Source organism: Ziziphus jujuba, chromosome 10 (genome assembly GCF_031755915.1).
Source record: "Ziziphus jujuba cultivar Dongzao chromosome 10, ASM3175591v1".
In the NCBI taxonomy this organism is placed as follows: domain Eukaryota; kingdom Viridiplantae; phylum Streptophyta; class Magnoliopsida; order Rosales; family Rhamnaceae; genus Ziziphus; species Ziziphus jujuba.
In genome coordinates, this window is record NC_083388.1 from 2,788,568 (window position 1) to 2,803,269 (window position 14,702).

Here is a 14,702-nt window from a genome sequence, read left to right on the forward strand (position 1 = left end):
CCCAAACAACAAAAAAAAAAAAAAAAAAAAGGGTCTTTTTACTTACTGGGTTCTTATAAAGGTTTTGATTTTTTTTTTTTGGTTTCTCTATTTCATGTACTTATAATTTTTTTTCTTTTCCCATCTCACATTTCTATGTCTGTTTGTTTCCCGAGAAAGCTGAAGAAATGAGAATTTGGGTTTTTTTTATTTTTATATTTTTTTGGCTATTTTGTTTGTTAACATAATCGAAAATTCAGCTTGGGTTGAGGAATTTTTTTGGCTGTTTTGTTTGGCTGTTTTGGTAAATGAAGTTTGAAAGAAGTAAACAAAGCATGGTAGCATCATCTGGGAAACTTTCTTCATTCAAAGTTTTATGTACAGTCTTTTTCTTTCCTCTCCACCATTTTGATGCATTCTCTGGAAGAGTGGTAGAAAAAAAATTAAAAAACCAAACTAGGTGTTTTCATATTCTAGTTTTTCTTCTAGTGAACAATTGTTCATATTATCTTGAATAGAATTTGTGACTTTTATTCTTCAAATGTGAAAACTAGTGTGTGGAATGGTCAGATTTATTTGTCTTATTGGCTTTGGGAAATTGTATTTATTGGTTGCAGCTGTGCAAAAAAGTTCCTTGTGGTTGTCTTTTATATATATATATATATATATATATGTAATATGTTCTCTTATTTGAGAAATTTTTTGTTTTAAGGTATCCTAAAGCTTTATCTTTCTCTGCTTCTTCTCTTTCACTGTTATGTTACTTTGGTTCTTATTCGTATTTATAACCTTCTTTTCTGTTTTATTTCCCTTTTCGTGCTGTTGTTTAGAATTTACTTTAAATTTGTTACACCACTGTATTGGGGCCTTTTTTTCTTCTTTTTATAGGACATTATGCATTTTCAATGATGGAATTTAGAGTGTTTTGTTTTCATCTAAATTCTGAGAATCAGTAAAATATTTGGTTGAATCAGTATTATTCTATACAAAATTTTCCTTGGTTCTCTGGCTTTTTATTTTTAATTTTGTGTGGTGATGTTTATCTAGGCTCATAATGTAACACCCCGTCCCAAATCGCACCGGAATCCGTGCACGTTGACCGAGGTTGACCGTTGACCGAAGGGGGTCAAAAGTTGACTTTTTGACTCGGTGAGAATTTTGAGTTGACTAGGGTACCGTGGCGAAGTGCATGACGCCCTGAGTTCGTAGACTAGTAGCACGTCGAAAACGGAGCTACGGTTTGAAAGTTATGGGCAAAACAAGTTGAAGTGTAAACTGTCTAAAAGGTGCCGGGAGTTGACTTTTTCTTGTGATGTAATTGTGAGTTGACTCTTGTATGGTTGTAAAGTACTCGTCGATACGAGTTCATAGACTAGCGGCACGCTTAAATCGGACTTGTGGTTAAAAAGTTATGGACGTTTGAAGTTTACCGGATACCGTATTATTTTAATGTTTTTGGGTCGGTGAACAGTGAAATGCCACGTGTCAGATTCTGAGTGGTCCACGTGGCATGAACAGTGTCATGCAGGGTTTTAATTTTGAAAAAACTCTCGGGGAAGAGAGAGAAAGAGAGAGAAGAGAGAGAAAGAGAGAGAGGAGAGAGAAAGAGAGAGAGAGGACCCGCCGGCCGCCGGTCATTTTCACGTTTTTCCGGCCTAGTTACTGTACACGCGCCGGCCAGCCAGATTGCCCACCTCATTTCCGGCAAAACCTCCAAATTTCACGGCGAACGGCCGTCGGACGCGCCCGGATCGGACGTCCGAAGTTTGGCGGCGATTTTTCCCCTCCACCGCCGGCCACCGCCAATCGGCACTGTTCCGGCCATTTTCCGGCCACACGCGCCTGACAGCCTTGATCCTCTCCTCAAGTCCGGCCTACCCACCAAAAATCACGGCCATCGGACCACCGACGCGCCGGGATCGGAGCGTTTTCCGGCGAGGGGTCGAAAATCTTCAAACGGTGATTTCTCCGCCGTCCGACCTCCGTTTTGCTCACCGTCGGTCCCGTTGGATTGCTCTCCTCACGATCTACAAATCTGCAAAATTTCACAGCAAACGGCCACCGTCGGAAAATACTGTTCCGGCGACGGTTGCCGGTGACGTGGCGGCCCGCCGGAAATTACTGTTCCGGCGAGTACCCGAAAATTCCGGCTAGCTCCAGTCCGCAGTGTTCGACCTCCTGAACCCAAATCCGACTTCCGTTTCCACCAATTCGCGACGGTTTGGGAGAATTGCGGAGCCGAAACCCGGAAAGCTTCCCGACGAAATTCAAACCCCGTCGGGTACGATCATCGAAAATTAAGACCGGATCTGTGATTAGCATCACTCGAGCTTCGATTCGGTATATAACTCGTAAATTCTAGATATCGTTTGTGTTTTGACCCCCGGGTACCGGGTATTATTTACCCGAATAAAATATTAATTTATTTGACTGTCTGTGAATTTTGTTCTAGGAGCACCGGTGAGTCGTAGAATTGATCCCGTAGTGGATCATGGGTTAATTGCGTGCTCCAGGTGAGTGACCCACCTTCAAATTAATTTTGGGAATTTAATTGGTGAATATATAATGTGTGATTTAAATATTTGGAATTTAATTTCTATGTGCCAAATATTTATTTGAATTATTGTGGAATTATTTGTGAATTTATCGGATTTAAGAAAATGTGTATTTCACCAATTTATGCCATGTGGAATTATTTTATGGTTTTGAGGATTTTGAAATTGGTGTGGTTTTAATGGTAAATTGGGCACGATTCGATTTTCAAATATTTCAAGGAAAATATTTGGTTATGTTGGTGATTTCAATTTTTATGAAATATGCCCATAAAATATTATGGGATTTGATTATGATATTTCGAGAAATTATTTATGCTTGGAAAAAATGTGGATATTTGAATTGATGGATTTGGGAGTTGGTGGATTTGAAAATCATGGAATTTATGGTATGGATTATAAGGAAATTGTGGAGAATTTCCCGGTTCAAGCGGATGGATTATGCCCGCTATGCTTATGAAAAATGTGAAAATTGTTTTATGATTTAAATTTATGGATTTTATAATTTTTAGATGCACCGTGCACGTACTGGTGTTCTGATTATGTGATATGGTATATGTGATATGGTTAGTGTGCACACGGTTGTGATTAGCGCGTAGGTGGGTGTGAGTAGCGCGCGGTTGATATTATGAGGGTGTCCTGTGGATGCCATCGGAGAGGGCGGCCACCCCCCATTGGCCGGGACACCAGGTTAGCAGCGGCGCTGTGGGACGCCACGCGACCGTATGCCGGTTTCTTTCTATAACCTCCTGTCTGGCGGTACCTTGGGACGCTGGGTACTGTTGGCGCCACTGGTATATAGTGGGTGCATCAAATGATTTTCAGAACTGTGTTTTAAAAATAAAATGTTTGGAAACTGTATTGGAATTAAAAATATAATATTACTGTTCGGATATTTATTTGATGTCTTGGTTTTCGGGGAATATGAATAAAGGGTTTTGTGAAAATGTTTTAAAAGGGGAACTTTTCCAACTGAGAGAATTGTAAGGGTTTTGAGAGAAATTATTATTTCCAAATAATTATTATTTATACTTATTACTGTGATATTATATGGTATAGTAGTAGGGTCGCTCACTGAGATGATTAGCATCTCACACTCTTAAATTCCGTTCCTCTAGGTTCCAGGTTGTCGGTGTTCATTCGGAGCGGACTTGATCTTCCTCGCTGTTTTACTTCATGAAGTACCCTGTTCTTCTTTATTGCGGTTGTACTATTTCTTTCATTCTTGTTGTATTTATCTTGCACTGGATTACTGTATTTTTGTTTTGAAGTGCTGAAATTTGTGGAACCAGTTTGTAGTTTGTGGGAGGAATAAGGGGATATTTTTGAAGTGTGTTTTCAGTGCAGGTAAATTTGTGGTAAGTAAATCCCTTAGAGGAGGTGCTGCCGGATTTTCCGTTGGAAGGTTCGGTGGTATTTCCCTGGGATCAGGGCTGTCTAGGGTTCCGGAAGAGGAATTCTGGACGGGTCCTGACACATAATCCGTGATACTGGATTTAATATTGTATAAGTATTACATAATTGGTTCTCTTCTGAGTTTTTGTTTGAATTAGTAACAACTTTGCTATCAATTAATATCAGACACTATTTCACTGCTATTTCAGGAAGAAGTATGCTCATGAGGTTTTACAACAAAGAACTAAGCATATGAGTTAGGTAGTTGATTCATGAATAACATAATATCATTTTTACTTCTTTGTTTTTGTTACTTTCATTATGTTTATAAATGCATCTTTTTTCTTATATTAGCATTTTAAATGTAGAGATAATGATTGGTTTTGATGTTCATTTAACGAAGATAATTATGGGTTTTGATGTAAAGATATCTAATTAACCATCTACAAAATATGGCATGTTTATTAGAATTCCATTTTTCACAAACCCCTTATATGCAAGTCAATTCAAGCTTCTGGATAATTTTCCACCCGTCGGAAAATTTTTCCTCCAAGAGGAAATCATTTTCCTCCTGTCGGAAAATATTTCCTCTTGTTGGAAATTGTCGAGAAATATTTACTCTTGTCGGAAACTAATTTCCTACACTTGAAAAATCAATTTCTAATAGATTATTTAAATTAATATTGGGGTAAAAAAATTGAGAGTGGAGATAAATATTATATAAGATGAAGATAGATTTAACAAAAAATGCATTGACTTTTAAAATCAATAACCAATTAAAAGAAAATAAAAAATGATATATATTTGTTTTTCTTTTCAAAATCATTTGGACATTTCATAAAATAAGATGTAAACTAAAGATTCAAAATCAACTCCAGAATGCCTCTTTTAATTTGAGATTAAATTCTTAAAAAAAAAATTGCTAAATACGTACTACACCATTATCACAACATAAATAAATCATTACCATTGAGTAGAAAATATCATATCCACTATATGAAATAATTATCAAAAGATATTAAATAATAACATTAAATTAAAACTTCCTAATTAGAAGCATAAGACAATGGATTCGTACATCTCTGTCTATAATGTCCAACACGACCTCATTGGTTACATTTACGTCTAATAACATCTTCACCTTGAGATGGTATGCGTTGCATCCTTGGCCTACCGGATTGTCTATGTGTCCATCTCGATGGAAGAACAATATGACTTGACACGTCATCCGGAGAATGCCACTATTTTTCATCTAACACAGGGTAAATGGACTCAACATAAGCTGCACGATATGCATCCATGGTGTAGCAATGAGAACATATGCCATAAGGAGTAATTTGCGCTCTCTGCAAGCAGTAATACAATGATCACAAGGATACATCTAGTAATGAGAACACATGCCAAAGGCTATTTGATGAACATTTCTAGATACATGTTCAACTTTCAAAATCACCTCAACATAGAATGGAGGTTGCATCATTGTCATCCCTCCATTCCTCACTTCTTGAAGAAAACATTCCACATCTCTATCACTGCATATTTCTATAGGATCTAACTTTATGCACATCGTCCATATATCCATTTTAGCTTTAGTAAATATTCATTTCGATCTATCTCAATAGAATTAAAAATCTCATCTTCTAACTCTAATTTTGTGCATCTCTTGCCGAAGGAAACCATTATATTTTTACCATTTCGATACTCCCAATTACCACCATCATTTTGTACCAATGTTACATTGTATAAAACCACAATTACAATATCATCATTTTTTATTTTACTACAAAATTAAATGAATAACGTTAAACTAAATCAATAAATATATAAAAACATGAATAATACTAAACAAACATATTAACTGTCTTAAAAAAATCGATTCTATTTTTTTTTTTTTGGGCCAAATATAGCGTTTTCCTACTGGCGGAAAATTGGTAGAAAACTAGCGGAAAATTAGCAAAACACTTGCGAAAACCGACAAACTGGAGGAAAATGGCAGAAGTTCATCTGTTTTGCTAATTTTCCTTCGATTTTACTGGTTTTTGTGATTTTTCATTTCTACATAATTTTTCACCTATTTCCACACTATTATCACCTAAGTATTTTTAAACTCAAATACAACAACTCATAAACTAATTTATTACATATCCATGTTAAAAAAAAAAAAAAAACCTTAAAAATTACAAAAGAGAAAAAATATGGGAATAAGAGAAAAAGAGAAAAAAAGTTTACCTAGCTTTAGCTGCAAAAGTGAGAAAATACAAGAAAAAGAGAGTGAAAGCAGATGAAATGCCAAGGAGAACAAGCTCACTAGCAGATAAGATGCACGGATGAGAGCAGATGAAATGCACAGGTGATTTGAGAAAGAAGGAAAAAAGAAAGGGTAATAGAAAATGTATTTCGTAATTTTCAATTTAGCCAAGGATATTTTTGTCCATAGTTGGCTAGTTTTTTTTTTTTTTTTTTTTTTTTTTTTTTTTAAATTGTTATTTTTCAAGAGTGGATTTACGGGGTGGCTATTTTTCCAAAAAACCCAAAAGACAACCCAACGCAGCCCAAAGAAAGAGACAAACGAAAGTGAGATGCACTAGAACTCGACAACAATCTACCAAAAATGTTTGATAAGGGACATTTGAAAAATAGACATATATATATATATATATATATATTAAACAACTCCAAGCTTTTTCAACTTTCAAAGTCCTAGAAAGCTTGATTATTGCACACCTCGCTGGACTTAGTTTTGTAAAGGAGATCTATATATATATATATATATATATATAAAACATATGGTAGTAGTTTGTAATAGTGCTACATAGCTCATATGTTTAATGTTCTATCTTTCTGGCTCATCTTTCTTCGAAACAGCACCGTCTTTAGTCACAGCAGCTAACAATGAGAATGAGGAAGCAGCAGCTCTAATAAGATGGAAACTCAGCCTTGACAACCAAACCCAACATGTCCTGTCTTCTTGGCTACTCGTAGGCAGCAACAGCCATTGCAGTTGGCTTGGAGTTGGTTGCGATGATGAGTCTAAAAGTATCACCCATTTGAACCTTTCAAGCTCTGGTTTAAGCCGTACGCTTCAAAATCTCACATTTTCATCCTTTTACCAATCTCATTAGTATTGATTTTGCAAAAAACAACCTCCGTGGAAATATTCCTCTTGGCCTTTACAGCCTTCCCAAACTCAATCATCTTGACTTGGTAGACAATCATCTGTCCGGATTTCTTTCTCCTGCAGTAGTGAATCTTTCCGGTCTCTCCTTTCTTCATTTATCTCGTAATCAGCTCTCCGGAACAATTCCAAAAGAAATAGGAAACTTGGAGTCTTTCAGAACACTTGCTTTAGGTACTAACAACCTCATTGGTCCAATTCCTGCTTCTTTAGGAAACTTGACCGATTTAAGAAAATTATACCTTTATTCCTGCTTCTTTGGGAAACTTGACAGATTTAAGAAAATTGTACCTTTATGGAACAAACGTTTTTGGACATATTCCACAAGAAATTGGAAACTTGAGAATGTTAAACACCCTTTATCTTTATGCCATTGACGGATTTAAGAAAATTGTACCTTTATGGAACAAACATTTTTGGACATATTCCACAAGAAATTGGAAAATTGAGAATACCCTTTATCTTTATGCCAACCTACTTTCTGGAAGTATTCCTAGAGAAATTGGAAACTTGAGAATGTTAAACATGCTTGATCTTAATGACAACCAACTCTTGGTTGGTATTCCTAGAGAAATTGGAAATTTGAGCAACTTAGCAGTGCTCGACCTTAGTACGAATAATCTCGCTGGTGCACTTGCCCCTTCCATTGGAAACTTGAGCAATATATTTCGTATTTTTCTTTTTCGAAATAGCCTTTCTGGACATATTCCAAGAGAAATTGGGAACTTGGGAAATTTAATTATTTCATTTTGTAAATATCTGTTTGCAAACTACTAAATAACTTGGGGGGGAAAAAAAAGGGCACTCTGATTACATGATCTAACTTTGCTGATCTGATTTTGCATTTGTTTACATTCCTTTTCCATCTCTTTGATGCAGCTGTTTTAATTTGGCAATCATCTGTGAAATATTTTTCAAGAGGGTTTACTTATTTTTATTGATGTTATGTGGAATTTTTCTGGCTAGCCTTTGCTCGCTTTGGCTTGAAGCAGCCTGAAGTAGCTACCGTAATCTAGTGCTTTTACTCAAATAGAGTTCGTGTTAGATGTTTACATCCAACTAAAAGAATTTATTGTTAAATTAATTTAGAAATTATTTTGTTAAGTTTGATTAACCTTTTTAACAACGTTAAAATTTAAGTAATTATTTCGTTTTCCCCATACAGGTCAAGCGTAAAATATTAATAATGAAACTAATTAAACATCCAAATGCCATTCCTATATATGAGGTAAGACAACAATGTTTTTATTCTTTCTTATGTTAGGTTGTTTTGGGAATTCATATCATCCATACTAAGGTAATAGAACATGTTCTTCTTTTATTTTCGCATAACCATAAAAATTATATTTTTATGCAAATTAATCAATGGAAAATAAAAGAAAAGAAAACTCATCCGTTCAAAAAATATATATAAATGATTAGATAACTAAAAAAAAAAAAAAAAAAAAATTTGACAAAATACAAAGGCATCAAGATCAAATTCAGAGTTAGAAATAGAGAGAAACTCATAGTTTAAGACTCTCCAAACAAATTTGAAATCTCTCTCTTTTATTAGTGGTGTGGCTGCCAAATTTAAACACAAAAAAATTGAAAAAGAAGAATAGGAAGAAGAAGAAGAAGGAAGTTTCACCGGAGGTAGCCTTTGTGTTTTCTTCAAGCTCGTGAGTCAAATTCTCTGACGAAGAAGAGAAGCATAGAGAAGAAAGAACGATTTCACAAGGATTTTTAGGAGAGAGATTGTCCAGTCATGACGGTTTCCAGCGGGTCAATTATTTTCCAGACCAGTTAGTTTCTTATTTTCTTTGAGACAAGTCACTTCTTGTTTTGTTTAATTTGTTTTTTTTTTTTTTTTTTTTTTTGGGGGGGGGCGCCGCGCTTCCAAACGCTTCACCAGAATTATGTCCAATCTCGACTTAGGCAATTCCTGTGGAACAAACAGGGTTCTAAATAATTATTTATTCTCTAAACATGTTTAAATTTTTTTTTCTTCTTCTTGATCTTTTTGTTTTTGTTTTGAAATAGCTTCCTTAAAGGATCCAAAACTGATGGAGAATAATTTTTAATAGAAAAGATGGTCAAACACGTCCAGTATCGTTTAAAAAAACAATAGCCAAACATGGATGATTCCAATCAGCTGGGAAAATGATATCCTTTAAAATTTGATACTTTCCCAATTTTTAGATACATTGAGGGCAGTAATAAAATTATATTTAAGGATAGGAAAAATTTTATAATGAAAAACTAATATAATAAATTTCACGAACAATCAATGTACAAATTCTTATAGATCAATTTATTTATATCATAGTATTATTCGTCAAGAAAATAATTGATGTGGCATAATTTTGCTAGATTCATTTTCCATGATTTTAGATTAATATTATAATCTGTGAACCAATCACACAAATCATTAATTTGGTATCCAAAATTATAATATAATGGGATAATTTATTATAAGTAATGCAAAAGTTCAGATCAGAGGAGTCATTTATGGGCCTCGGATTTGAATCCCAAGGTTGGATATTTGAGCGGACCTTTCTTTTCACTATCCAAACCGACCATTGCAGTCTAGGCCATGAACCTTGTCCACTTTTGATAATTTTCTTTATGTTTGCTTATCACTGATGTTTAGCGATTTTGTTTTTTGATAAATCATTCTTAAGCGATTTTGTTGGTGTTCGTTTCAACTCCCCCTAAATATATTTAAGTTGAATTTATTTATCTTTTTAACCTTTTTTTCATTTTTATAAAATATATGGTTTAATTTTATGTATTGAATTAATAATCAATAGTTGAGATTGAAAGTTAATCATAACAAACAAAGATCCAATGCTACAGATAATGAAGAGAGAGAACTCGACTGCTGTGGAAGACAAAGCCACCACAATCTTCCAAGGTAGAGGATCCACCAACAACACAACCCTTAAAAAAGAAAAAGTTAAAAAAAAAAAAAAAAAAGAATCCATAGCATGTTTTTATAATTTTCCATGTGTGATTATTTCTCTTGTACTCTTCGCTTAAATTGGTTATTTCACGAATGTAATTTTTCTTTTTTGATGGTTTGTTTATTGTTAAATGTTTTCAAAAAAGCTTTATATGTTATTCTACATGAAAATTGTTTACATATATATAAGCCTAATTTGTTTGCAACAGAATACTTTGCAAATTGATTTGCAATTAATAGCTGAATGATTTCAACTGTTGTTTATGGAGGAGCCTTATTATAAGGAATACGCTGACCACCAAAATTAAATGACTTCTCACAATAAGTTGGCTCTAGCGACTAGCCAACTAGTGTTTAAGGATTCAGATGGTCCTTTTTTTTTTTTTTTTTTTTTTTTTTTTGTGCTTGAAATTCAGATGGTCTTGTTAGTATAATATTAGTCTTGTCTCTTTATATTTGATTTTCATACTATTTAATTAAGCAGATCTCTTACCTATATATGTTAATAGGTATGAAATGACAAATGTAGAAACTCATTTTGTGCAAGTACAAAACCTACTTGATACAGTGCAAGAGAAATCCATGTCGAGGCATTATTCAAGCAACTACATTTTCTCTGGCGAACACTAATGAAGGTGATGATTTATTGATGATTTATTGTATTCCACTTTCTGTAACTCTATGATTCATATATTCATAAACATGGTGGGGATAAATACCCGGCCTCTATAGAAAACCCATATAAAACAAATTTATAAAATCGCAACCATACACTATTCCCTCCACCGTATGAGTTGTCTCCATCACTTCTCCCTAGCCAATTGCATAACTGTATGGACAGTTGAAAAAGAAGGATCATTAATTTGCGTGTCAAGCAGTAATATCACTACACTTTTCCATCTAGAAAATAGTAACATAAACAGACAAAAAGGGTCTCTTACAAAAATAACAAATCCATCGTTCCTTCGGTATCCTGTGGAAGGGTATAAAAGATAAGATGTCTATCTCCCACCTATAATCTGTAGACCCTATCGGCCACTTTTAACGATGTGTACAATAACTAATCAATGGACTTCCTTTTTGTTTTTAACGATGTGTACAACAACTAATCAATGAACTTACTTTTTGTTTTCTACACAACCACACACCAAAATACATGCCATTTATTTTATGGAGACATGATTATTAGTAAATAAATTTTTAAAGATAGTTTCAGCAAATAAATAAATAAATAAAGATAGTACAAATTTTTTAATATAAATAATAAGTTTTATCTTGTCTTACTAAATATCAGACTCCTTTGTATCAAAATTGCAAGTTTATTTATTTTAAATGGAGAGTACCATTAGTAAACAATTTAGATAGCGCGGGATTTATTTATTTATTTATTTTTTCCTTTTTTTAGTCATGCAAAACAAATATACGAAAGATGAATGTCGAATCAAAATTGGCAAATTGTGAGAGAGCACCAACTTTTTTTTACCAGTTTATTTATGACAGATAATGCGGCAAATAATATATCAATAAATAATTGCAGAAAAAAATAAAAAATTGAAAAAAATAATATTAAATATGAATAAGATTTTTATTTTTTATTTTTTATTTTTGGAAATGAATAGGTAGTTTTAAACGGATAAACCATATCTAAACCAACGGTTTTTGAAAAAAAAAAACATCAGCTTTTACAAAAAAAATATCAGCAAATATATACAGCAAAGCTGATATTTTTTTTCAAAAACCGGATCAGTCCGCACCATAAGTACCATATCAAATCAGCATGCACATTTCTAATTTAGCAATTTGCAGATAAGATTATAACTGAATTTGTTTGATCAGGCGAACAGAGAAGCAGAACAAATTTAAAGCATACCAAAGCAAGGAAGAACAATTACAAATAAGGCACACAAAGGAGTGGCTTGTGACTACCATGGAATTAAGCATATCAATTAAGATCACCACAAGGCGGTAGTTCTACTTCCTGAAACAGTACAAAGTAAATAAGATGTTAAATCCACATATGGGGTTCCATTACCTGTCCAACTGCACGGAGTATGCTCTTCTGAATTCTTGTATCTTTCTCAAGTGCCCCTCCTGGAAAGAGTCAAAAAGCTGCTAGATGAGTAACATATTACTTAATATCCTAAAGGAAACGAAAATTTGAAAAATCTGACCTGTTGCTGTGTAGAGTAAAAATTGCTTTGTGGGTCTAATCCAATAATATTACAGAGTCCAGGTTTCTTGCTTTTGTCCTTCCCACTAGAGGTTCCTGACTCCAAAGGTCCACTGATAGAAGCAGAGCAAAGCATTGCAGTTACGACAGCATCATGTCGTCTATGAGCAGCGGCAACTGCACCAGGGGGAACATCAGAAACAATATCTCCACTTACAACCTCAGCAATGAAAAAATCCAATAGCTATAGAAAGCAACTTTCCCAAACTCAAAGCACTGATAAGAAAATGGATGCTAACCAATATGTCTTTTGCTGTAAGATGGTGTGAAATAGCCCTAATTGCACCAGTGTTCCAACATCCTCGGGGACTGCGGCAACCTGAAACATATAGTAAACCTTCAAACATGGTTTTCTAAATGAAAGTTAATGGTATTTTTTGCTTCTATTAAACTGACACAACTATTTACAACAGTAACATGTTCCTGTACTTACCACAGTGCCAAGTATGTACATCAGTAAACATGGGACAAGCTAGTTTTACACGCTTGGTCTTTAACTCAACCCAGATCAAATACTTCAGCTTATTAAACCACAACGTAAAGTAGCCTAACTAAATTTTAGAATTTGAGTAAACCAATCTGGGACAAATTGGGTTGGGTTTGCAATCAATTTGAGTTTAAGCCTGTAACTTGTACACTCAAGCTTTGACCACCAATGGGCCTATAGTAAAACCAAATTTCAATGTAATTAAAATTTTCAAAAGCTTTAAACGAGAAAAATTCGAGCTGTCTCAGCAGTTAGGAGGTTGCTAAGGAGGAGAAGCATGATTAATTCTTTAAGGAGCAGAAGGAAAGAGTGTTCATTTCAGCATTGTGCAAACTTGTTGTATTCAAAACGCTCAAAACATGAATGAACTTCATGTATACAATAAAATCAGCTCTTAATAGCAGGAACTTTCTTCCCCTATCAAGTTGAGATCAACTAAATCATATCAATAATCTTTTCTATCAGTTAGGCATTCTCCATCACAGTCTTAAACATATTAAAAAGCATGTCCAAAATACATAAAAAATTTCATTTTAAGTAACAATTACAACTTATACCTCCACAAACCTAAAAATCAACAACCTAAATTTCAAAATAATTATATATAAAAAAATAGAAAAGAAAAGAAAGAACTTTTATTTAATCAGTAAGTACCTCAACTGTAAACAGTCCACATAAGCACCCGAAATCCAACCACCAACACGAAGAGCCGCATCTTCCCCTTCGACCACCTACAAAAGCAAATGCATAAATTCCCAAATCAACAGGTATTCCAATTTGTTCTGCTGACCCACTAAAAAACCCACCTTCCATAAAATTTAGGGCAATAAGTAATACGGAGAAGAAAACCATGCAACAATGAGATCCTTAAGATTACTGAGTTCCAAAAGCTCCAAAACGTAGGAGAGAACCGGGAGGTTGGCCACAGGAAGAAGCGCCTGGGGAACCTCCTGGAATAAAAAAAAGAGAGTAAGAAATCAGAGAAGAAGAGAAAGATGTAGAGTTGGAGTTGGGAAGTGTTTGGCAGCAAGGAAAAATTGGAGAGAAAGAGACAATTTTCAGTGAAAAATTAAAAATGTGTAAAATTGGTGGTGGGACCTTGGAGACGAGAGGAACGAGGTTCTTAGAGGTGCCTCCTGCTAAAAGCACTACGTGAAAATCCGTCGAAACCACTGCCTCACGGACACTCAAGATTCTTCGATTTTTTGGAGGCGTTGTTGACTGCTTTGGTAGAACCAGCGCACGGCAAAAACAAAAGGACTCTCTAAAACTCACGCTGGTTTTAACAGAAAAATTTCTCTTCCTTCCTACCTAAAATGAAAATGTAGATAATATAATACAAATTTTTATAATTTTATATTAATAACATAAAAATTAGATATAAATTTATATATTTGAAAGTTGATTGATTAATCAAATGCTGTTACCTGTTTTTCCATATTCTTATCATTTGAAAAAAAAAAAAAATTATAGATGAAAAATTTAGATTTTTAAAAGATAAAATAAATTAAAATCTGGAGTTTAAGTAAAATGATGTTTTCAAGTGTTTTAAGAATAAATTAGAGTCCTTTTTATTTCTTTAAAATTATGTATAAAATTAATTTGCCAAACGTCTTTCATTTTTTTCTTATATAAATCAATAAGAATGTTTTTTTGTTAATTATTTTTGGAATAATTTATTAAAATAGAAAATATGGTCCATGAGGTACACAAAATACTATATTTCGATACTTGTATACCAAAACCAGATTCGGAATTATTATTATTATTACTACTACTACTTCCGAATAGCTTATGATTAAAATGCCCAAGAAATCTTTTTCACAAAAAAAAAAAAAAAAAAAAAGAAGGAAAAATGTGTCCAAGGGAAAGTTTTGTATTAGAAGAATCATCCTTTCAGAATATGCAGACAATAAAACACACCTTTACCAATTCCGAAA

At 33.9% G+C, this 14,702-nt stretch overlaps 1 long non-coding RNA gene across 3 annotated transcripts; it reads right to left on the reverse strand.

The window, feature by feature from the left end:
- Positions 1 to 10,646: 10,646 nt before the first annotated feature.
- Positions 10,647 to 14,054, reverse strand: LOC107410299 (uncharacterized). Of its 3 annotated transcripts, XR_003054894.3 has the most exons (8): positions 13,861 to 14,054; positions 13,569 to 13,712; positions 13,417 to 13,493; positions 12,515 to 12,594; positions 12,217 to 12,392; positions 12,078 to 12,136; positions 10,987 to 11,018; positions 10,647 to 10,874 (listed from the first exon to the last, which is right to left on the reverse strand). It is a non-coding gene; the product is annotated as an uncharacterized LOC107410299 (long non-coding RNA). The 3 variants fall into 3 exon arrangements; XR_003054893.3 differs by lacking the exon at positions 10,987 to 11,018; XR_009634543.1 differs by lacking the exon at positions 10,987 to 11,018 and having other exon boundaries at positions 12,217 to 12,435.
- Positions 14,055 to 14,702: the final 648 nt, after the last annotated feature.